The sequence below is a fragment of the Oncorhynchus gorbuscha genome, linkage group LG18 (genome assembly GCF_021184085.1).
Source record: "Oncorhynchus gorbuscha isolate QuinsamMale2020 ecotype Even-year linkage group LG18, OgorEven_v1.0, whole genome shotgun sequence".
NCBI lineage: Eukaryota > Metazoa > Chordata > Actinopteri > Salmoniformes > Salmonidae > Oncorhynchus > Oncorhynchus gorbuscha.
In genome coordinates this window covers 26,203,428-26,229,502 of record NC_060190.1, presented here as the reverse complement: position 1 = coordinate 26,229,502, position 26,075 = coordinate 26,203,428, and the positions used below count along the sequence as shown (strand labels likewise).

The following is a 26,075-nucleotide window of genomic DNA, read 5'->3' as shown; positions in this document are numbered from 1 at the left end:
TAAGTAAGTATTAATCTCCGCCTGTCTGTCTGTCTGTCTGTCCGCCTGTCCCGTAGGATCTTATGTACAGGGGCTACAGTAAAATTTAGACTAACCACAGTCTTGCCCGGCATGTACCCCTACCCCCACAACCCTTGCCCCAAATAAACAGTACTATAATGAGATGACAAAAAGACAGATTAAGATAATGCACAAGAGGTCGGGGGGTATTAAGAGGCATGGGGGAGGAGAGAGATTGGAGAGGGAACTGGGCACACAGAGCTGGGAGGGAGAGAAAGCTTGGGGGAGAAGGCAAGAGAGCAAGATTGGGTAAAAGTAGAGGGGAGACCTCGGGGTCTAGCCAGAGAGAAATAATGAGAGAGAAAATGAGAGGGGGAGAGAGAAAGAGCGAGACAGGGAGTGAGCTAGTGAGTGAGCACTGGGGGAGGGGGGGGGGGGGGGATCAACAGCTGATAATGTCCGTCCAACCATCGAGAGCAGACAGATTTCGCAAGCTATTTTGATAGACCTCCTCATTTTAGATCCCCGCTCGGAGCGCTCATCGGGTCATTTGTTTGTTTGTTCATCCGTCAACTCCGATCTCCACTTGCCTTTCTCATAACGGCTATGACAAAGTGTGCAGACCGTGCTATGTCAACACCATTGCACACAAACGTGTCACTCTTTAACCCTTTTATGCTTCTGGATATTCCCATAACTCTCGTAGTCAACTTCACAGGTAAAAAAGCAACTATGCAGGATTCATGGAAATGAATGAAACTCTACAAAACCCCATAAGCCTCAGTGCTACCAGAGGCACTGACATGGCCACAGCACAGAAAATAAAAACCCTACCATCCCTGTAACATTAGATATCTATTGTTGTCTGTATCTTCCAGCTCAGCTACACAGGAAATTAAAAAAACCACTAGGTAAATATATAACACACATACTAGTGTGTGTGTGCGCGCGGCGCATGCACGCATTCTGCCTTTATTGCTTCCGTACTCAGCGGGTAGAGAGCTTAAGCCATTAACCCACTATGGTGCATGCAGCATCCACCACAGTGTACACCCTAAGGCGTACACGCAGCGGCTGCAGCCGGAACGGTGGCAGAGATGACAGTGACAATTCTGTGACGGTGACGACTCCGCACTGTTACAAATAAGCTCAACACCGTGACATTTGTCCTTTCAAATGAAACCAATCCACTTCACCTCCTCTGCTATTGAGCTCGAGCACTGGAGAGCTGTATCTGTATTGACAGAACTATTTCTGTCTCGTAATCGATATAACCTTAAATACACTTCGAGCTTGCAATCAAGGGACAGGATGTGTCGCTTGTAGCGGTCGCGATAACATCCACTCATGTCCGTGTCTTTGACATGCTGCCCAAGGTACAGTATTCCACATGAGCGAATTTCAACCCAACCAAGACACTCTGCTACTACTTAGATGTCGCCCTGGTATTTTTCTTAAATAATACATCAAAATGTATTGTATAATACATGAAAGCAGGTCATTGCACGGTGAAATCCACATTCATAGTGCACAAAGTACTTAAGTATGAAAAATGGAACCAACTCCAAAACTAGGTGATGTTTTTGACTCTTCTATAACCCCCCCCCAAAAAAAAAAATCCATCCATCCATTTTCACATAATAGAGTAACATATCACTGTAATCTCAATTAATTTGTCAACAGAGCAGTGCATTATTTGAACAGCTGACAAAGTGTGTGCATCATGATAATCTGTAGCTCGCATGACCAGAAGCAGTTGGTTCACAGATGTTAGGGCAGCTGACTGTTTCCCAGCCATTCTGTTCTTCTGTGTCCTCTCAAACAGAACCTTCCACACACACATCTGAGGTGCGCTTCCCTAGCGCTTTCTCCCGTTCCCAGTTTTGCTGTGTGATGTACAGCAATGCTCAATCTATATACTCAATAGTCCATACTCTCTTCTAGTCATGTCTGCCAGCCATCATATCGAATAGCTAAGGGTTCAATATCAATCTATTGCTCTAACAACAACAAACATCGAGAGGGGAAGACTCAGAGTATAATATTTCCCTTCAGTGCCCACTATAAACTCCAGACTACTCTATAGCATGAATGAACCACTGAAATAGTTTTACCTTTCAGCAAGGCGCTTCAGTTCCCCCTCGCTCTTTCTCTTCAACCTCTGTCACCGACAAGCCTCTCTGTAGAGAGATGGTGATACAGTCCCGCTTTCTCTCTATCCCTCTCTCTCTGACTGCAACACACACGATACAGTACTTTTCTACCTCCCTCAAACACACACAGTCCAGCTGTGACAGTACACCCACACACACAGACACACCCTGGGCACCAGTCCAGAGTCAAAGGGCTCTGGTTTCTGACGCTCTCTTCACTGCCCTGGGACGAGACACTGATAGAGGGAGGGAGAGATGAAGAGGCAGAGTTGATGAGAGAGAGCCCGAGAGAGCCCGAGAGAGAGAGAGAGAGAGAGAGAGAGAGAGAGAGAGAGAGAGAGAGAGAGAGAGAGAGAGAGAGAACTTAGGGGAGAGCTTAATGCCTCACATCAGAAAAACATCCCCATTCGAAATGGCAACATCTGGAAAAAGTACTTTAAAACCGATACGAAAATACAGAATGGCCGAAATGTAACGAGACTCAGATCAAATTAGTTGATCAATTTTTCAAAAATGAAACAATTAAAAGACCAACAAAACCCATTAGACATACCCATCACAATAACAGAGCTGAAAGAGAAAACCAAAGTGAGGTGAAGCCTGTGGGCCAGACACCATCTGCAATAAGATGAAGAAAAGCTGCAGGAAGCCATGCTCAAGCTCTTCAACCCAGTGTTGAATGTAGGATACTTCCCAGAAATATAGAATAAAGGCGTAACACATTGAAAAGTAGACCAATTCTACCCTAATAATTATTGCAGTATCTGCAAGTAATCTAGGGAAGGTTTTCTGCAGGTTTTCTGCAGCATAATAAACATGAGAATACAGACCTTCCTCACAAAAAAAAAGTGTTTTAAGTGCATGTCAAATTGGCTTCTTACCAAAACAAACATCTGACATCTACAACCTTATTAAAAAATATGTTTATCAGTCCACAAAGGGTAAAATATTTGCCTGCTTATTGACTTCAAAAAGGCATTCAATTCCATCCAGCATAAAGGACTCTTCCTCAAACTCGTCCAAAATGGAATTGGAGGAAGAACCTGTGAGGTTATTAAATCATAACACAACACTGAAAATAAATGTTGTGTTCAAGTGTTTTTTTCTTTTCACACAGTGGCGAGGGGGTCACGCAGGGCAGCAATCTGAGCCGAACACTGTTTAATATCTACAGTGGGGTCTGGAATTATTGGATCCCTTGATAAAGATGAGTCTTTTTTGCTATATGCATTTAGCTGCTAAATCGTGGCCACCACAACATTAATAATCTTCGGGATGGTAAAACATTCTTTGTGCAAACTTAAACCAGACATAAAGTATGTATAAAATATAGTGGGGCAAAATATTTTGAAATAAGATCATCCTTGAGAATAATCGCACCCAATGATTTTATGTTTGAGTCAGTCAGATAGCATAAAAACAATTGAAGGAAATTAGCTTTAAAACTGCAATTTTTCTCTCAGCCCAATGGCAAAATGTGTAGAATTTGGGGAAATTAACCTTGAAAACAGCAAAATGTTGTCCCCGAGGCCAAGAGGAGGGCCTCTAAAACCACACCATTGGCCACTCCTAAAATGTTTTATGTGATTGGACAACAAATTAGGATGGACCTTACACCATTTCCTTATACAATCTTTCCAGATCCTTGATATCCATCATCTGTGCCTCTTTTTTATTTAATCTATTTCACCTTTATTTAACCAGGTAGGCAAGTTGAGAACAAGTTCTCATTTACAATTGCGACCTGGCCAAGATAAAGCAAAGCAGTTCGACAGATACAACGACACAGAGTTACACATGGAGTAAAACTAACATACAGTCAATAATACAGTATAAACAAGTCTATATACAAGTCTATATACAATGTGAGCAAATGAGGTGAGAAGGGAGGTAAAGGCAAAAAAGGCCATGGTGGCAAAGTAAATACAATATACAATGCCTTGTGAAAGTATTCGGCCCCCTTGAACTTTGCGACCTTTTGCCACATTTCAGGCTTTAAAAATAAAGATATAAAACTGTATTTTTTTGTGAAGAATCAACAACAAGTGGGACACAATCATGAAGTGGAACGACATTTATTGGATATTTCAAACTTCTTTAACAAATCAAAAACTGAAAAATTGGGCGTGCAACCAGGTTTTTGGCTAAAATCCCCTGGTACTTGGTACAGTTCATGATGCCATTTACCTTACCAATGGCCCCAGGACCAATGGAAGTAAAAATACAAATAAATAATCATTTAACTAGCATGATCATAATAACTGTGTCTCCCATAGGTAGGGTACCACTACATTGTCATGCCTATAAAAAATGTTTATTGACAGGTACAGAGAGCAATGGTGAGATGGTGAGAGAGGAGAGAGAGGAGCAGAGAGATAGCGTGCTGTGAAGCTTTTAAACAACATTTGTAGCCTTGTCTCGTGTCCCTCATGTATTTATGTATACTCCCAGATTGGAGCTGTCAAATCATTCTCTCTCTCTCACACCCTCTGTCTCCAGCTGCCACACACTTATTTGCGCTCGCCTTCAAATCGCTCCCTCACCGGCATCCTGAGAACGCCCGTTATTTCTATATTTACCTACTTAGTGTCCTTTTCATATTGATCATTACTCACCGTGATGCGCGCTCCACTCCTCTCCGTGTCACAAGCCGCTGTTGTTTTTGGTCATGCTACCGTTACTATAATACCACAGAGGAGGAGTGCCAAAATATATAATCCTCTTTTAATGCAGGGTGAGTTAGACACAACAGCTGGTGTGGAGTCACACTCCATTATATTTTGAGTGTGTGTGTGTGTGTGCGTGCTTGAAGAGGCACACAATTGAGTTTGAGTGCGTGTGTCGGTCTGTGCGCGTGTGACAGAGAGAGAGTGAAATGTGGCGGTATGTGGTAGCATGTCAAATACAAGGTTGCAAGCCAACAGAATGGGATTTGATGCTGTACTAGTTCCTGTGCAGGAGTGCTGGCTGTCTTAACTAATTAGAGAAGAGGGGCATTTTCAAAACAATGTGGCATAAGCTGGGGACCCGGGACAAGACGATGAGGGACGGACACACACCTGTTCTCTCTAGCATGGTCACCTTGCTGCTTCGTGTGCCTCTTGTCCCTCAATGTGACACCAAGCCATGGTGGTGTTGCTCGGTGGCAATTTCAGGTTAGTGTTATGGTTAGAGTAAGTGGTTAAAAGGTAGAGTCCACAATATTACATCATACAAAGCAGGGCAACTTCCTGCGTACACTAATGCTCATCCCAGTTTGTGCTCCTCCTCGCAGCTTGAGGCTTGCCCACACTGAGAAAAAGCCAATAGTGGCAGTCTTGGCCGATCTGAATTCCCAATTTCATTCAGGGCGGAAAACTAAATTTCTTACTGGACAAGTTCCTGTAGTACTCCCTGTTTAAGTCCATTGTCTCCCGTTTGCCAAATTAATACAATCCTGTTGATGATTTCTGTAAACAGGAAGTCGCCCAGGTATGTGTGATAATGTCATCATGTGGAGTGTAACTTTCAAATCCCATGTGGTCAGAAATCTTACTGTCCTTTCTGGCATTGGACTACCTGGTAATCCCAACCAGCCCCCCTAGTGAGCTACTACTAAGCCAAAGAGAGACAGGCAATAACGTAGTCTCATTAAAGAGCGGAAGCCAGCAGTAATATGTCCTTCCTATGCTTTCTTGTCCTATCTAACCCGACTGCTGCAAGTGAACCTGAATGCTTGTGTAGACTGTCTGACCACCCAGTCAGTCAACAACTCACAACAACTGCCCCACTCTGATATTTTAGTTCTAACTGCTGTGTGTGTGTGTGTACGAAGTCTGTAAATCGGAAGGAACTTTTGGCAACCTCAGCCCATAATCCAATGTCATTTTGGGCCACTTGGCATGTAATAGTCAGTACTGTATCACAACATGCCCTTTTCTCACGTAGCATGCCAAGAGGTAATAACATTTCTTGGCATCCTTCAAAAACATAGCCTGTAGTTTTTAACAGCTTCCCTCTTATAGATACATCTAGACCATGCTAGCCTTGTCCTAGGTTTGTCTAGTCCTTGCCAATTTCGATGGTGATAATAACCATAGTAGATGGGGAGACAGCGCAAACAGATCTAGGACCAGGTTAGAATCCCTTCAAAATGTTAACATTTTAGAGCTTTCTATGGTGAACCTTGTAGACCACACAAAAAAAAAGATTTACTCTAGACAAGCAATTTTTATTTTAAAGATGGATCAAGACCTACCTTGGCGTCACATTTTTTATGAACGGCTGTCTTGCACTCTGCAATGAGACAAAAGAGACCGTGTAAGAGTTGGTTGTGTGTGTGTGTGTGTGAATTGTGTTACACTCGGTAACTCACCCTTACAGAAAGCCCCAGGGTTGTTGATGGTCTGTCTACACACTTCGCCTGGTCGTTTCTTCCTACAGCTCTTCTCTGTGAACACATGGGACACGGCTCCTTTACCAAGCTGCAACAGAACACAGAGTAGCATAGCATGACACACACAATGAGATGGACTGCTGGCATTTCTGCACCCAAATATACCAACTGTGTCAAATGTAATCGTACAAAAGGTCATTGGTATACTGAGAACATCTGGGAATATTTGTGCTCAAAACTGACATGCAGAAGAGTCTGTCCGGTCACGGACAATGTGACAGATAGAGGATGTGATTCAAAGTGCTTAAGTCACATACACAGGGTTGTAAGGTGAAGTACAGTGAAAATCGAAGGCTTCGAGCTCCAACAAGCAGGACAAAGTGAAATAGAAATAGCACTATTTTCATAACAACAACAATGGGAGTGATTAATAAATACATGTCCATTGGTGTGGAGGCAGAGTAAAGACCGTTGAGAGGGTGGGGGTGACCATAGGGGGAGCAGCACCATGACCATTGGTGTGGAGGCAGAGTAAAGACCGTTGAGAGGGTGGGGGTGACCATAGGGGGAGCAGCACCATGACCATTGGTGTGGAGGCAGAGTAAAGACCGTTGAGAGGGTGGGGGTGACCATAGGGGAGCAGCACCATGACCATTGGTGTGGAGGCAGAGTAAAGACCGTTGAGAGGGTGGGGGTGTCCATAGGGGGAGCAGCACCATGACCATTGGTGTGGAGGCAGAGTAAAGACCATTGAGAGGGTGGGGGTGACCATAGGGGGAGCAGCACCATGACCATTGGTGTGGAGGCAGAGTAAAGACCGTTGAGAGGGTGGGGGTGACCATAGGGGTAAAGAGAGAGGGTGGGGGTGGCAGCACCATGACCATTGGTGTGGAGGCAGAGTAAAGACCGTTGAGAGGGTGGGGGTGACCATAGGGGGAGCAGCACCATGACCATTGGTGTGGAGGCAGAGTAAAGACAGTTGAGAGGGTGGGGGTGGCCATAGGGGGAGCAGCACCATGACCATTGGTGTGGAGGCAGAGTAAAGACCGTTGAGAGGGTGGGGGTGACCATAGGGGGAGCAGCACCATGACCATTGGTGTGGAGGCAGAGTAAAGACCGTTGAGAGGGTGGGGGTGACCATAGGGGGCAGCAGCACCATGACCATTGGTGTGGAGGCAGAGTAAAGACCGTTGAGAGGGTGGGGGTGACCATAGGGGGAGCAGCACCATGACCATTGGTGTGGAGGCAGAGTAAAGACCGTTGAGAGGGTGGGGGTGACCATAGGGGAGCAGCCCCATGACCATTGGTGTGGAGGCAGAGTAAAGACCGTTGAGAGGGTGGGGGTGACCATAGGGGGAGCAGCACCATGACCATTGGTGTGGAGGCAGAGTAAAGACCGTTGAGAGGGTGGGGGTGAGGTGACCACTGGTGTGGAGGGGTAAAGACAGCCACCATGACCACTGGTGTGGAGGCAGAGTAAAGACCGTTGAGAGGGTGGGGGTGACCATAGGGGGAGCAGCACCATGACCATTGGTGTGGAGGCAGAGTAAAGACCGTTGAGAGGGTGGGGGTGACCATAGGGGGAGCAGCACCATGACCATTGGTGTGGAGGCAGAGTAAAGACCGTTGAGAGGGTGGGGGTGACCATAGGGGGAGCAGCACCATGACCACTGGTGTGGAGGCAGAGTAATGACCGTTGAGAGGGTGGGGGTGACCATAGGGGGAGCAGCACCATGACCACTGAGCGGCAAAAACAAACATTTCAATAAATAAAAAATAAAAATTAAAAAAAAGTGCTGAGTGTCGTTGGGATGGGGCAGAGTAAAAGTCTGCTGGGGGGGGGGGGGGATGTCCATAGTGGGAGTAGCAGGAGAAAGAACGTCCATAGTAAGGTGGGGGGTTCATAGGGAGAGGGGGAGCAGGTAGCTGACTAGTGGTGGCTATTCAGCAGCCCGATGGTCTGAGGGTAGAAACTATTGGCCAGTCTTTTCAATTTTTTTGCCATGATGCTCCTGCACTGCCCACATCTGAGTGATTGAAGCGGGGAGGACAGGTCTTGGCTCGGGTGGCTGGTGTCCCTGATGATCTTCTTGGCCTTCCTGCGACACATGGTGTTGTAGGTGTCCTGTAGGGCAGGCAGTGTGCACCCAATGGTGCGTTCGGCTGCACATATCACCCTCTGAAGAGCCTTGAGGTCCTCGGCAGAGTTTCTTTACCAGGCTGTGATGCATTGAGGGCCATCGGGGACAGGCCAAATTTCTTCGGCATCCTGAGGCCTTCACTACGGTGTGCGTGTGGTTGGCTTCTCTGAGATGTGTACGCTGAGGAATTTGAAGTTATTGTCTCCATGGCAGCCCCGTTGATGATATATAGTTTGATAGATAGTGTGAGGGTGGTGAATATATGTGTGTGTGTGTGTCTATATGTCTGTCTTCACTCTTTGTGTTACAGGTTGAAGGGATGGAGGGATTCAGACTAGAGAGAGAGAGACACACCACTACCATTTTCCTTAATACAGGGAGAGAGGTGGATGTTTGCACAGCTGCCTAGACTGGCACAGTGCAGTACAGGCACCCTTTCAGTGGAAACCTATGCTAGACAGTTGGCACTGTCAACAGGCACCAGAGACAAACTAGAACACCCCAAAAATGTTGCTCAAATGATAATCTAATCTGTTAAATGGCGGATCAAAACCCAGAGTTTGTGGCTAAAGCTTAGCAGTTACTGGCTAGAAATATGACTTTGTTCACTTGTGGGTCGCAATAACTTGAAAAGCTTTGTGAGTCACGTCACAAAGAAGTTTGGGAGCCACCGAGCAAAGCCGAGAGGAGGGGCAGAGAGAAGAGAAGTAGAGACAAGAATGACTTGGTTCATTGAGAGAACATCATTTGTCAGAAAACTAAAATGGGAATGGATGTCGGGTTTCATTCCATTGCTGCTGCTCATTTTACAAGTGGACATTTGCACAAACATTGGAAGATTGATGGCTCGTCCAATAAGCAAGATCAAAACCTCCAGGAACATTGAATGGACCACATAAAAACAGCTGCTCACGCATGCATACATGCAAGCACAAGCACGGGATTCAGACTCACCTGCCTACAAGATACAACACTTATTTTAAGCAACACAGTTACACGTATACACATATTTCAACAGAAACCAAAAACCTACATTCACGCACAAATGCACACAGTCCCTGTGACTGTGTAACTATAAAATCTACATCTTCTACTGACTCAAAATCCATGCTTTTAATGCACTCAGAGGACAAAGGCATGGCAAAAGTCTGAGAACATCAGAAAGCGGTGTCACCTCATTGAGTCATTCATCCATCCTCCCCAGAAGGGAGGGGGAGGGGTGTGGTCTGGGTCAACAACTAACACCAACTCCAGTAACAAACACCTTTATTTATTCACTCACTCCATCACCTTTACTTATTCACTCACTCCATCACCTTTACTTATTCACTCACTCCATCACCTTTACTTATTCACTCACTCCATCACCTTTACATATTCACTTTACATTCCACCACCTTTATTTTCATTCACTCACTCCACTCATCCATCACTTTACTTATTCACTCACTCCATCACCTTTACTTATTCACTCACTCCATCACCTTTACTTATTCACTCACTCCATCACCTTTACTTATTCACTCACTCCATCACCTTTACTTATTCACTCACTCCATCACCTTTACTTATTCACTCACTCCACCACCTTTATTTATTCACTCACTCCATCACCTTTCACCTTATTCATTCTCACTCCATCACCTTTACATATTCACTCACTCCATCACCTTTATTTATTCACTCACTCCATCACCTTTACTTATTCACTCACTCCATCACCTTTACTTATTCACTCACTCCACCACCTTTATTTATTCACTCACTCCATCACCTTTACTTATTCACTCACTCCATCACCTTTACTTATTCACTCACTCCATCACCTTTACTTATTCACTCACTCCATCACCTTTACTTATTCACTCACTCCATCACCTTTACTTATTCACTCACTCCATCACCTTTACTTATTCACTCACTCCATCACCTTTACTTATTCACTCACTCCATCACCTTTACTTATTCACTCACTCCATCACCTTTACTTATTCACTCACTCCATCACCTTTACTTATTCACTCACTCCATCACCTTTACTTATTCACTCACTCCATCACCTTTACTTATTCCATCTTTACTTATTCACTCACTCCATCACCTTTACTTATTCACTCACTCCATCACCTTTACTTATTCACTCACTCCATCACACGGCACACCTCTTAGGTTGGCCGCCCCTCCCTCCCTCCCACGCCACACCTCTCCGTTGGCCGCCCCTCCCTCCCTCTCCCTCCATCCCACATTCTAAGAGGAAGCATATGTAGCTTTGATTTGATTTAAAAGGTTGCTTTGAAATGCATGTGTGTGTGTGTGTTCTATCAATATCAATAGAGTTCATGTAGACCACTGAAGTTGCCCCTGGCTTGTTTTTAACACGCAATGATGTTAAAATAGCATGTTCAACACCATAGTGGTAATCCTACAGACATTCAGATGGCCAGAGCACAGTGTGAAAATACATACAATGATGTGTGTAATATATATATATATATATATACACACACACATGTGTCCAGACTGTTATATTTGGGGTAACTTTGCATGTTTACTAAACTGCCACTGGACTCATCAGAATGGATGGATCTGACATTATGACTGTGTTTGTTACAGGGAGAGATGACTAATCTGTAAGTTTCACTCTCTTTTTCTCACTCTCTGTCTTTCACTCCCTCGCTCCGCACCCACCCCTGTCTCTAGTTAGATACTAGGCATACATCTTTTATTAGATCCATCGGCTGGTATACTGTTATATAACTCATGATTAGGGCTGCCTCCTAGAATCAATTTGAGTTAAGCAATTCAGTGTCCATCCTTTTAAAAATAATGGTCAATGGCAAGGGAAATTATCTGATGAATCTGGAAAAAGAAACACTGAAGAAACTATTTGAGTGGCGTACACACAATGTGAACTCGCCTACACCCTTGGCAAAGACGAGTGACTTAACATTTGTTTCTTTTGTAACTAATACTTTCCATCCAAGGAACATTTGACTATTATATAAGACATCTAGGAAGCCATCCAGGAAGCTCAAGTGACACAAACTCAAATGAAATCAACTGTTGGGTGAAACTGGACAAAGTTAAGTGGGATGATATACATTATATTTCACAAGCATAGCATATACAGTTGAAGTCAGAAGTTTACATACACCTTAGCCTAATACATTTAAACTCAGTTTTTCACAATTCCTGATATTTAATCCTAGTAAAAATGACCTGTTTTAGGTCAGTTAGGATCACCAATTTCTTTTAAGAATGTGAAATGTCAGAATAATAGTAGAGAGAATGATTGATTTCAGATTTGATGTATTTCATCACATTCCCAGTGGGTCAGAAGTTTACATACACTCAATTGGTATTTGGTAGCATTGCCTTTAAATTGTTCACCTTGGGTCAAACGTTTTGGGTAGCCTTCCACATGCTTCCCACAATAAGTTGGGTGAATTTTGGCCCATTCCTCCTGACAGAGCTGGTGTAACTGAGCCTCCTTGCTCGCACACACTTCTTCAGTTCTACACACACATTTTCTATAGGATTGAGGTCAGGGCTTTGTGATGGCCACTCCAATACCTTGACTTTGTTGTCCTTAAGCCATTTCGCTACAACTTTGGAAGTATGCTTGGGGTCATTGTCCATTTGGAAGAACCATTTGCGACCAAGCTTTAACTTCCTGACTGATGTCTTGAGATGTTGCTTCAATATATCCACAATTTTCCTACCTCATGATGCCATCTATTTTGTGAAGTGGACCAGTCCCTCCTGCAGCAAAGCACCCCCACAACATGATGCTGCCACCCCCATGCTTCACGGTTGGGATGGTGTTCTTCGGCTTGCAAGCCTCCCCCTTTTTCCTCCAAACATAACGGATGGTTATTATGGTCAAACAGTTCTATTTTTGTTTCATCAGACCAGAAAGAACGATCTTTGTCCCCTTGTGCAGTTGCAAACCGTAGTCTGGCTTTTTTAATGGTGGTTTTGGAACAGAGGCTTCTTCCTTGCTGAGCGGCCTTTCAGGTTATGTCGATATAGAAGGAGACAGAACGTGTCTCCTTGCTGAGCAGTATGACGCCGGTCTGGTCCCATGGTGTTTATACTTGAGTACTATTGTTTGTACAGATGAATGTGGTACCTTCAGACGTTTGGAAATTGCTCCCAAAGATAAACAAGTGTTTGAGGTGTACACGTTTTCCCTGAGGTCTTGACTGATTTCTTTTGATTTTCCCATGTTGTCAAGCAAAGAGGCACTGAGTTTGAAAGTAGACCTGGAAATATATCCACAGGTACACCTCCAATTGACTCAAATGGATGTCAATAAGCCTAATCAGAAGCTTCTAAAGCCATGACATCATTTTCTGGAATTTTCCAAGCTGTTTCAAGGCACAGTCAATTTAGCGTATGTAAGCTTCTGACCCACTGGAATTGTGACGCAGTGAGCTATAAGTTAAATAATCTGTCTGTAAACAATTGTTGGAAAAATGACTTGTGTCAGGAACAAAGTAGGTGTCCTAACCGACTTGCCAAAACTATAGTTTGTTAACAAGATATTTGTGGAGTGGTTGAAAAACACGTTTTAATGATTCCAACCTAAGTGTATGTAAACTTCTGACTTTAACTGTACTGGCAGTATAGTATTCTACAATTCATATTGAAGTATGATAGCCTATAGTATAGTCTAGTGGAGAATAGTATGGTATAGTAAAAATGTTGGAGTCGAGGTTCGTGGTTGTTAAAGAGCATTAGGTTAACCGTTAAGAGTACGATAATGAGTAAAACCGGTAGAAATTAGAGTCATGTTGTCTTCACTCACTTTTGCAAGCAGGTAATAAGAAACTGAAACCCAGATAAATAACCCATAATAATCTAACACAGAAGTGTTTACTAGTGACGTGTTTTGCAGACATCCACACCCAAGTACACGTTTTTTCAATTAAATTGTCGAGATAAATAATAGTTGGCTGATGGTGATTACAACAAGTCCTTACCTTAATCATCTCGCAATTTGGTCACCTTTTAGAACCTGTGCAATTAAAGTTGGTTTTATATTCACACATTTGGACATTCAACAGACATTTGCCAAATGCCATTTAAAATTGTAAAAATCATTAACGTTTTCACTGATTATGACAGAATCATCAAGCTAGGTTATGATTTATTCTATAAATGTCTAGCATCATTTTTGTTTTGAGTAAACCTTACAGATTGGATTTGATATAAATACATCAAATCTATAAAGATGCCATTTAAAGCGGTATAAATCAATAACTAATTCACAGTTGTTCACAGAAACCTCAAACTAGGTATAATTTTTTATAGAAATGTCTAGCATACTCTTACAACTTCTGTTTTGAGTAAAAGTTCCAGTTTTGATTTGATAGAGGGCATGTGGTCAAAGTTCTAACAAGTCTGTTAAACCCTATTAGAAGGGGCCTGGCATAAAAGTCTGCATCTTCAGTCATATTAAATTAGATTACAGGAAAAACCTACGGGATGAAGGGGTCAGGCCTGACTAACAAAGAAGTGGATGAATCAAGAGGATCAAGACAACCAAGAGGATCAACATGGACATTCCACAGTGGAGATCAGGAAAACTCAGAGTGAACCATACCATACACTACTGTTCAAAGGTTTGGGGTCACGAAATTTCAAAAAAAAAAAAAAAGAAATAAAGAAAAGCAACGTTTGTGTCCATTATAATAACATCAAATGGATCAGAAATACAGTGTAGACATTGTTGTAAATCACTATTGTACCTGATTTTTATTGGGATATCTACATAGGCATACAGAGGCCCATTATGAGCAACCACCACTCTTGTTTTCCAATGGCACGTTGTTAGCTAATCCAAGTTTATCATTTTATAAGGCTGGTTGATCATTAGAAAACCCTTTTGTAATTATGTTAACACAGCTGAAAACTGTTCTGATTAAAGAAGCAATAAAACTGGTCTTCTTTAGACGAGTTGAGTATTTGGAGCATCAGCATTTGTGGGTTTGATTATAGGCTCAAAATGGCCAGAAACAAAGAACATTCTTCTGAAACTCATCAGTCTATCCTTGTTCTGAGAAATGAAGGCTATTCCATGCGTGAAATTGCCAAGAAACTGAAGATCTCGTACAATGCTGTGTACTACTCCCTTCACAGAACAGCGCAAACTGACTAACCAGAATAGAAGGAGTGGGAGGCCCCAGTGCACAATTACTATAGTACCTGCAAAACACCAGTCTCAACGTCAACAGTGAAGATGCGACTCCGGGATGCTGGCCTTCGAGGCAGAGTTGCAAAGAAAAATCCATGTCTGTGGTCTTTTGCCCATCTTAATCTTTTATTTTTATTGGCCAGTCTGTGATATGGCTTTTTCTTTGCAACTCTGCCTAGAAGGCCAGCATCCCGGAGTCGCCTCTTCACTGTTGAAGTTGAGATTGGTGTTTTGCGGGTACTATTTAATGAAGCTGCCAGTTGAGGACTTGTGAGGCATCTGTTTCTCAAACTAGACACTCAAATGTACTCGTCTTCTTGCTCAGTTGTGCACCGGGGCCTCCCACTCCTCCTTCCTGTAATCGAACCCACAAATGCTGATGCTCCAGATACTCAACTCGTCTAAAGAAAGCCAGTTGTATTGCTTCTTTAAATCAGAACAACAGTTTCCAGCTGCGCTAACATAATTGCAAAAGTGTTTTCTAATGATCAATTAGCCTTTTAAAATGATAAACTTGGATTAGCTAACACAACATGCCAACACAGGAGTGATGGTTGCTGATAATAGGCCTCTGTACACCTATGCAGATATTCCATTAAAAAAATAATCTGCTGTTTCCAGCTACAATAGTCATTTACAACATTAACAATGTCTACACTATATTTATGATCAATTTGATGTTATTTTAAAATGGACAAAAAAATGATTTTCTTTCAAAAACAAGGACATTTCTAAGTGACCCCAAACTTTTGAACGGTAGTGTACTGTATACTGTATATATTAGCATGGATATTGAAAGATACCAGAGGGTGGATAACAAAAAAAAGTACATGTTTTGTTTTTGGGCTAAATGTATACATTATGATTTGCCTCTGAACTGTATGTGAGCCCCTCTGCAATCTACTGGCACTAACCATTAAAAACTAGGACTTCCACCAGGCTGCCACTATGCTATTCGCTCTCTTTCTCTCTTAAACTGCTAACACAAAGCCTACGTGAAAATTTGTTTTTTTCACAAAAGATAATTAAAACAAATATAAACTGGCCCAAACCAGTTCTACATAATTCAGTAGGGAAGTGCGCAACTACCACACATTAGACCAGTGGAGAAACTACATAATCTACATAGGCATTACCATATCCCCTTCAATTCACATTCATTACAGACATAACTATTTACAAACCTTTTAAAACGTCCAGAAAGACAGTGGTCTTAGAAGGGTATTGATACTTTAAAATACATATTTTATGTGAATGGATGTGGATGAAATAATTCTGCCAGTGTTTTAATGTCCTAGTTTCATGTTTGTTTTATTTATTTACCTCCAACTCTATATATCCAAGTGAGCCTTGGGGATCAGATTGACCATTATACCCATTGATCAAAAGTATAATAGACAGACACTGCTCACAATGAGTTGTTTGTGATATCTACACTCAGTTGCCACTTTATTAGGTTCACTACTCTATACACGAAAATACATTGCTCCTATATACACCAAGTCCAGTGGTCTTGGCTTGCTAGACACTAAAGCATGCAGAGAAGTATTCAGGTATTCTGTTGCTGTTTGAACTTTAGAATGTGCAAAATGACAGCAGTCTGATGGTCTTTTCTAACTCAGAAAAGTTCCAAAACTTGTTCTGACTGTCTGCTAAATGGCATATATTATTATATTATTATAATAAACTCCAACTGGACTTAACTTGAACAGTCCATCTCCTTTCCCAGTTTCATCAACAATTTTGAATTCACGCTGTTCCAGATGCAAAGGGCGTTGTACCTAATAAAGGGACCACTGAATCTATAGACTTTCCAGAATGTGTTCCAGCATTTGGCTGTAAGTGTTGAATCTATTACCTCAGGAGATGGTACCGCTCAGCTTGTCTGGGGATGACAAAGGACTTCAACAAAGCCAAACTAGAAAATGATTGGAAGGGGCCTCTTTGCTGTTAAATTAGAGACGTATAAATCAATGACTGTTGTGCCTTGTAATTACTTTAAAAAGATGGAACTGTTGCACTAAAAATGCAATCTTTCAGATCTATTCCCGACGTAGGTGGATTTAGGGCCACAACAAACCCCAGAGGATTGTTTTACAGATTTGACTAAATCTATTGGCCAGGTCATACTAATAAGGGAGTTGCCAAAAATGTGTTTGATTGACGATGTAGATTTATATGAACCAATGTGAATAATATTACCGCATTCATCGTGTACATTTTTAAAACATAAAAAATCCAATCAATTATTCACACTATATCTATCATCTCTGCACGTCAATGTCACTGTTTTCCACAAGACTACGAGTACAAAATATTAGACAATAGCGGCACCTAGTGGTGAGAAAGGAGAAGAGAACCAGAGAAGCCACATTGCATACCAAACAATGTAGAGAAAACCTCTCTCCATGGGATTCAAACTTTTCAATTATATTGATCGATTTGACTGGTTTTGCATGAGGAAGATGTATTGAATCCCCCACAAAAGAGTACAATTAGGGCCTTTCGTGAATGTGGTTCCAATCAAATCGTATGTCACATTCGCCGAATTCAACTGCTGAAGACTTCACAGTGAAAAGCCAGCCTATGAGCCCAAAGCAACAATGCAGAGTTTAAAAAATGAAATAGTAACAAGAGAGGAATATAATACACAAGAATGAAGCTCTATACAGGGAGTACCAGTACCAGATCAATGTGCAGAGGTACGAGGTATTTGAGCTAGAGATGTACATGAAGGCAGGGTAAAGTGACTATGCATCAGGATTGCTAATATTAAGAGTTGAATAAGGAACGCAGCACTAGTGACAATGAGTGTATTTATGTTAGTGTATTCGTATGTTTGTGTGCGTATGTAGTGTATGCGAATATGTGAGGGTTTTGTGTGGGCATGTCAACGTAGTGTGTTTGAATATTTATGCAATCAAGAGTAGCTTTACATTTAATTTCAAATGTTTCTTCCACTTTGAGAGTTTTTTTTTTGTGTTTTGTGTAGATCGTTGACACAGAAAGACAATTACATTCATTTTACTTTCTATAGGAACTGTACACCCCAGTTGTCCCAGTAGACTTGCATAACTGTTTGTGAAATTTCTGGATTTGAGCACCCCACCCCTTTCGTCATACTCCAGCCAAAGGCTAGCTCATTCCCAAGGCATCTCCAACCATTACAGCCTCAAAGCACACAGCCTCTAATATGGAGATGGGAGAGGAGCGGCTGATGCCAGTGATTCATACATAGTGGATGGTCCTTATTACCTTCTGGTAGATGTGGTTTTTTAATGGTGTGTGAACAGAAAGCCAGCATCCACATCTCTCCCACACACACTTGGATATTTACTCTTGCATGCACACACACTGCAGCACACATACTACGCTACACTGTAGTCACACACCATATGCACACACAGGCCTACATAAACCTCTCCAAATACACTACCAGAGACTCCCCTTTCCACAAAGTGTGTGTGTGTGTGTGTTCTCAGTGACAGCCTGTTGCTGACGACATGCTGAAGTATGGGTCCTGGCTTTGGGTAACACACACGGAAGGGACAGGAGCAGGTGGGGAAACCAGAGGTATGACCCTACGATGTGTATTTATATCCCCACATTCCAGGAGCAGAAGAGTGACACCTCGAAAAAGAGCCATGAAACTCCCAGAATAGGTACAGGAACACGGGCGCGTGTGAATGCGCCTGGTCAACGAGCACCTTATTTTTTGGCTGGGGTTTAAATACGCACGGCACCAAAAGAAAAATGTCAATGGCATTCAAGAGAGCAATGAGCATTGAACACAATGCAATACCTGCGGATTGGAGAAATGCAATGTCAACTTTGCCAACAAACATGACACATTATACAAACAAATGATGCATGTATAAACCCATGCCAATGTTTCTTTCTCTAGGGCAGGGGTATACGGCTGTTTCTCTGTTAGCTGTACCCACCTGGTGTCCCAAGTCTAAATCAGTCCCCGATTAGAGGGGAAGAATAAAAGGAAAGCAGTTGAACTGGCATCAAGGTCCAGATTTGAATTTGAGGGCTGTCGAGCATCAGCCAGGTATTGATACAAGTATTAACAGCACGCGCAGATGATCTAGTCAACTGTCACAACCACAACCTCGTACCATAGTATTTTCACTGTACTGCTATCAGGAAAACAAAAACAATAGAACAGCACTCACACAGATGATCGAATTCAATGATTGAATTCTGATTTATGACACGGGCCTTAATCATGTAAAGATATCGTACATGCATGCACTTCACATTTTTGGAACAGACTAGTAAAGACACACTTGGAGCCATGTTGCAATGTGGCTGCTCCTAAATACGGCTACAGCAGACATGCAGACGACACGACGCATAGGAGAGTAACGGACACCACTTCCCCTTCAACTTTGATCACCAGGGAACAGACATGATTAACCCCCTTCGATCCCCTCCAACTATCCATCCCCCGCTCTCTCTCTCTTGACCTCTAATCCTGACCGGTATATGACCCCATCTGAAAGTGAACTAAATGGGACTACTGACATTGCGTGCGGCGAATACTGGGGATACTTTAATACCCTTGACTAAACAGGGCAGGGCTAACATTTTTCCCCTGGTGGCACCAGCCCATGATTTGGTGGCAATCACCCCCCCCCCCCCCCCAAAATGTGCACAGCGTCACACAACAAACAATTTGAGTAGACCTAATAATTTATAAAGCTATTCTCAATGCTTTATTAAGAAGTGCAATAGACTACGGAGATTCAATGAAGACATTTTTACATCAAACATGTTCAAGCAGAAATGCATGATTCAAATATATTTTGATAAGCAACCTAAATCCAGGGTTGTCATGAATTTTGGCTTGACAATTAAAAAGGGAAAGGGGGATACCTCGTCAGTTGTACAACTGAATGCTTTCAACTGAAATGTGCCTTCCGCATTTAACCCAACCCCTCTGAATCAGAGCAGTGCAGGGTGCCTTAATCCACATTGCTCAGGGGCAGAACACCACATCAGGCCATATTAGTTCTATTTTACCGTCACAATTAGGGCTGCAGAATTTGTGCCAATTCACCACCTGAGGAAGTGCCAACTCAAAACATAGTAGCTAGATCACCAACTCTAAATATAACACCTACTGCTAGTAGCCATGTATAAATCTAACAGTTAATGTAATGTCATACAAAAACACAAACGTTGCAATGAGGCCTAGTGCACTTTCATTGACCGATGCACATTTTCATACTCCACATTTCTAAGCATTTTCAAATATCTTGATTGTAAAAAAGAAAAAAAGTGTGCTTTGAGCTTATTGATCATTGAGAAATTATAGATTATACCTACAGAAAGCTGAGACCATCCTCTCTTTGGTGTGGACAAGTAGTTGCTTCCAAAGTTGTAATCTTTCTCCGAAATTGCATTTTAAAATGTTATATCATCACAAAAAAAAACGCGGGGGAGGTTCTCTTCTGCACTGTTCAACCAACCCAGTAAATGTGGAGGAGGAGTTAAGATGGAGTGTCGCCATTGTCAACGTCTAAAAGCAGAAGTCACGTCACAGGCTGTCTTTCCATTTTCACTGAAAACGGGAACATCCGCTTGGTCGGAAGTCAGCGGAGGTATGGATTGAGGTGACCAGGTAGAATGTACCAGACCTCTGCCAAACTAGGATCATAGTGTCTACGGTGTAGAACTGTTGCTGTTTTTTTATTTGTACCTACATTTGGAAAGTATTCAGACCTTCACTTTTTCCACATTATGTTACAGCGTTATTCAAAAAACAGATGAAATATGCTTTTCTGTATTTAATCCATCTCCACACAGTACCCCATAACGATAAAGCATTTACATAAGTAGAACATTTACTAAGAACTTTGAAGCACCTTTGGTAGAGATAACAGCCTCGAGTCTTCTTGGGTATGACGCTACAAGCTTGGCACCACTGTATTTGGGGAGTTTCTCCCATACGTCTCTGCAGATCCTCTCAAGCTCTGTCAGGTTGGATGGGGAGTGTCACTGCACAGCTATTGTCAGGTCTCTCCAGAGATGTTTGATCGTGTTCAAGTCCGGGTTCTGACTGGGCCAGCTCTAGGAAGAGTCTTGGCGATTCCAAACTTCTTCCATTTAAGAATGATGGAGGCCACTGTTTTTGACCTCATGGCTTGGTTTTTGCTCTGATATGCACTGTCAACTCTGGGACCTAATTGAATTTACCACAGGTGGACTTCCATCAAGTTGTAGAAACAGCTCAAGAATGATCAATGGAAAACAGGATGCACCTGAGCAATTTTAAGTCTCATAGCAAAGGGTCTGAATACTTATGTAAATAAGATGTTTTATATTTGTAATACACTAGCAACATTTCTAAAAACCTGTTTTCGCTTTGTCATTATGGTGTATTGTGTGTAGATTGAGGACATTTTTTTAATTAATCAATTTTAGAATAAGGCAATTTAAAATGTTGGAAAAGTCAAGGGGCCTGAATACTTTCCAAATGCACTCTAGGTTTTTGTTCCAGCCCAGAACTAACAATATCAGATTAAACTAATCAGGGTGTTGATTGAGGACCATGATAAGTTAGATCAAGTGTGGTACCCATGGGGTGGAACAACACACTATTGCACACGCTCCTAAGCCTCCAGGATCTGACTTTGAGACCACCGATTTGAATTTCAATCCAAACCATTTGAGAGTGAGTTTCTGTTATATCGCACACCATGACACTATCCACATGCCCCATTTCCATTAGGATTCAGGTGACACCTTATGGGCTGAGACTCCGGGTCCTGCATAGAAATATTGATTCTGTTTACATATGATGGGTCACCAGACAACTCCAAAAAGCAGTCGGCGAGTCACTCACGTTTACAATCAATCAAGAACTTGGAAGTTTTGTACTTTTTATTCATCATCAAAATATTGTCTCCTGAGGGGGATATACATCAGCAGGCGCCTAAAACAACTAACAGTATTGTAGGCATACATCTTTAGATGAGTGGCCCCCAGCGTGAATAGAACCCACCACCCTGACATCTGTAGCTTGCTCTACCAACTGAGCCACAGAAGGGTTACACTTTTAGAGTGTTGCAGACAGAGATGTCAACAAGTGCCGCGCTTACCTCAGCCAGCTGTAGGATTTCAATGGGGATATTGTGGACTGCTACTTTCGGGGATCCCTCAGGTTCCGGAGCGCATCTCCTTCTGCTGCAATGCTGGATACTGTGAATGCACCCCATTGATCCTCTGGTTCCGTCTTCTCCTTTTTCAGATTTGATCCACAAGTCAGTTGTCCGGATATCCCAAGGACCTGCTTTCTGTCTCTTACTCCTTAGGCTCCCCTCGTTTTTTTTTTTTTTCAATAGGGAATCACTCTTTTCCTCCTTTTCACGCTAGTACAGGGAAGCTGGGTCCTTCCTTGCTTCTTTGACACCCCAAAACCCCTTTCCTCCCCGTGAGCCCTCACACCCCTGTCCAAGTTGATCTTTCTCTCTCTCTACTCAGCCAGGACTGGAACCGTCACAACATTCACTCAGTCCAGCCCCCCGTCTTTCCTTCACCACACAGGGACCGCTCTCTCTCTCTCGCCCTCCTGCCGTCGCTCTTGCCGTTCCTGCACCCTTCTTTCTTCTGTCAGCCTGTACTTTTACACCATTCTCTCTCCCTCGCTAGCGGTTGTCCCTTCCCTCCCAGCACGCACGGACCCTTCACTCTCTGCACTTACACTCTTCTCTGGTTGCCCTCTTCTCTGGTTGCCCTCTTTCTCCCCTTTCCGCCTTCAAAGAAACACCCTGCTCTCTCATTCCCCCTCTCCTCTTACAACCCTCTCACTAGCTGTTCACCCTGCCAGGCTGCTGCACAAACAGTACTCTTCCCCTCTCTCTCATTTCTCCACCCCCCCCCCCCCTTTCCAAACAGCTGTTTAGGTCAGGCTGACTTCAGGCCCTTCCCTTTTTCTTGCTGTGTTCAGCCTCTTTTTCCCTCCATCGTTCCCCCTGAAATTAGATGGCGCCGCTCAGTGCGACACCCTGTCGACCCACCGGACTCTGCAACTTAGCACATGAGGGGCGGGCATACACGGTGCAATGGTTCGATCCTATTATTTCTCCTCTCATGTCATGGGTAAGCGACTAGATAGTACCTCACAAGCAAAAACCTTGTGCACCAACCCAGCAACTCTGCATGAGGAGAGAAGACACACTTTGCCTTAACATCCCTCTCAACTGAAAACAATAATAGGCTCTGATCCTTTAGATCTGTGTAGAGTAACACGGGGATTTAGGACCTCCTCGGAGAGCCAGCTGGCATTCCGCCAAGCCATCAGGAATAACACCCCACAGCAGAGCAGGAAAACAAACACAGTTAACACACGATCAGCCAGCCCCCCCCCCCCCCCCCCCCACTCACTGACTTGAATCTGCTGCAGTAGAGAACTACTCAAACTGTGAGATACACAAACAGACTAGTCTCAAATTAGTCCAATAAACACCCATACACACACACGCAGGGTACGGAGCAACAAGAGGTTGAAATACAAAATGATTGCATCCGACTGCAAGAGAACATACAAAACACACACACACACACACACTCCCCTGGAGTGATGATACACACACAACCTATTGCCTGTCAGCATTCCTAAGGTAAAACATAAACACGCTGAAGGTTGTTTTTAGCAGAGGGGTCTGGGACCCTCCTGTCACTGTCGAGACAGGCCAGAGGGAAGGGGACGGGGACACAGCAGGACCCTCCACACCTGCCACCAAGAGTCCTGTACACAGCAGGGGGCGAAAAGTGTTCTCCACAAAATAAAAATCATATTCAGGACTAGAGGTCGACCGATTATGATTTTTCAATGCGGATACCGATACCAATTATTGGAGGACCAAAAAAAAGCAGATACCGATTAAATTGGCAGCTTTTTTTCATTTATTTGTGTTAATGACAATTACAACAATACTGAATGAACACTTATTTTAACTTAATATAATACATCAATAACATCAATTTAGCCTCAAATAAAATGAAACCTGTTCAATTTGGTTTAAATAATGCAAAAACAAAGTGTTGAAGAAGAAAGTAAAAGTGCAATATGTGCCATGTAAGAAGGCTAACGTTTAAGTTCCTTGCTTAGAACATGAGAACATATGAAAGCTGGTGGTTCATTTTAACATCAGTCTTCAATATTCCCAGGTAAGAAGTTTTAGGTTGTAGTTATTTTATAGGACTATTTTTCTCTATACCATTTGTATTTCATTAACCTTTGACTATTGGATGTTCTTATAGGCACTTTAGTATTGCCAGTGTAACAGTATAGCTTCCGTCCCTCTCCACGCTCCGACCTGGGCTCAAACCAGAAACACATCGACAACAGCCACCCCCGAAGCAGCGTTACCCATGCAGTGCAAGGGGAACAACCACTCCAAGTCTCAGAGCGAGTGACGTTTCAAACGCTATTAGCGCACATCGGTTCACATCGGTTACACCAGCCTAATCTCAGGAGTTGATAGGCTTGAAGTCATAAAAAGCTGCTGGCAAATGCACAAAAGTGCTGTTTGAATGAATGCTTACGAGCCTGCTGCTGCCTACCAGCGCTCAGTCAGCCTGCTCTATCAAATCATAGACTTAGTTATAACATAACACACAGAAATACAAGCCTTAGGTTATTAATATGGTCGAATCCGGAAACTCATCTCGAAAACAAGACATTTATTCTTTCAGTGAAATACGGAACCGTTCTGTATTTTATCTAACGGGTGGCGTCCATAAGTCTAAATATTCCTGTTACATTGTACAACCTTCAATGTTATGTTATAATTACGTAAAATTCTGGCAAATTAGGCGGCCCAAACTGTTGCATATACCCCGACTCTGCGTGCAATGAACGCAAGAGAAGTGACAATTTCACCTGGTTAATATTGCCTGCTAACCTTTCTTTTAGCTAAATATGCAGGTTTAAAAATATATACTTCTGTGTATTGATTTTAAGAAAGGTATTTATTGATGTATATGGTAAGGTACACTTTGGAGCAACGATACGCACCGCATCGATTATATGCAACGCAGGACACGCTAGATAAACTAGTAATATCATCAACCATGTGTAGTTAACTAGTGATTATGATTGATTGATTGTTTTTATTAAGATAAGTTTAATGCTAGCTAGCAACTTTCCATGGCTTACTGCATTCGCGTAACAGGCAGTCTCCTCGTGGAGTGCAATGTAATCAGGTTGTTAGAGCATTGGACTAGTTAACTGTAAGGTTGCAAGATTGAATCCCCGAGCTGACAAGGTAAAAAAAAAAATCTGTCGTTCTGCCCCTGAACGAGGCAGTTAATCCACCTTTCCTAGGCCGTCATTGAAAATAAGAATGTGTTCTGACTTGCCTAGTTAAATAAAGATTAAATAATGGTGTAAAAAAAAAACGGCCAAATCGGTGTCCAAAAATACCGATTTTCGATTGTTATGAAAACTTGAAATCGACCCTAATTAATCGGCCATTCCGATTAATCGGTCAACCTCTGTTCAGGACCACACCTGAGGGGTAGCTAGCTAATTTTGATAAGTAACTAGAGGGTTATTCTACAAATCAGGTTTAAGGAGCTCTAGCGAGGCAACTTTGGTCAACCCTGAGTTCAACTCGGGATAACCAGTCATACAAATGTGGTTCACTTTTTAGTCAGGTAAATTTCTTCAGAACTAACCTGCTCCCGAGCAGGCTCAGCCAACACTAACTCCATTTATTCTGAGTCTGACCTGCAAGTTGAGAACAAATTAAATCAGATTCCCTCTCTCTCGCAACGATTGCATCACTATCCCCTTCATTTCAGGAATACCGATTAAATATTTGATTAATATTATTATTATTTTTAATTAAAATGTTTAAAATACCTAGTACATTATTTATCAATAACAGAATGCATTTGAAACTTCATACAGGTAACACTTAACAATATTCTCTAGGAGCAGTAGTGTCTGGGCTAGAATCTATTGTAGGTTCGCTAAAGTAGAATTTGACACAGGCACAAGGGTTGTATTAAAACATTTTTTTTTAAACTGCACATTTACTGCATAGACATAAATTCATCAACACACATACAGTATAATGGCACAGTAAAAAATGGTCTCAGTCCTAAATTGAAAAGTATCTGTGTGTGTCCAGTTTGTAGGCCTACTACCCGGGTAGAGCACATGTGCATGTTGGAGCTCTTATAGA

At 42.6% G+C, this 26,075-nt stretch overlaps 1 protein-coding gene across 1 annotated transcript in view; it reads right to left on the bottom strand.

Moving 5' to 3' along the window:
• LOC124003280 (tensin-2-like) overlaps positions 1 to 22,696 on the bottom strand; it is an 80,980-nt gene extending 58,284 nt beyond the window's left edge. Inside the window, exons 1-3 of the mRNA XM_046311391.1 lie at positions 21,981 to 22,696; positions 6,508 to 6,616; positions 6,391 to 6,428 (exon numbers count right to left, since the gene is read on the bottom strand). The gene's annotated coding sequence lies outside the window, so the exon portion shown is untranslated. The remainder of the gene's footprint in view (positions 1 to 6,390; positions 6,429 to 6,507; positions 6,617 to 21,980) is intronic.
• Positions 22,697 to 26,075: the final 3,379 nt, after the last annotated feature.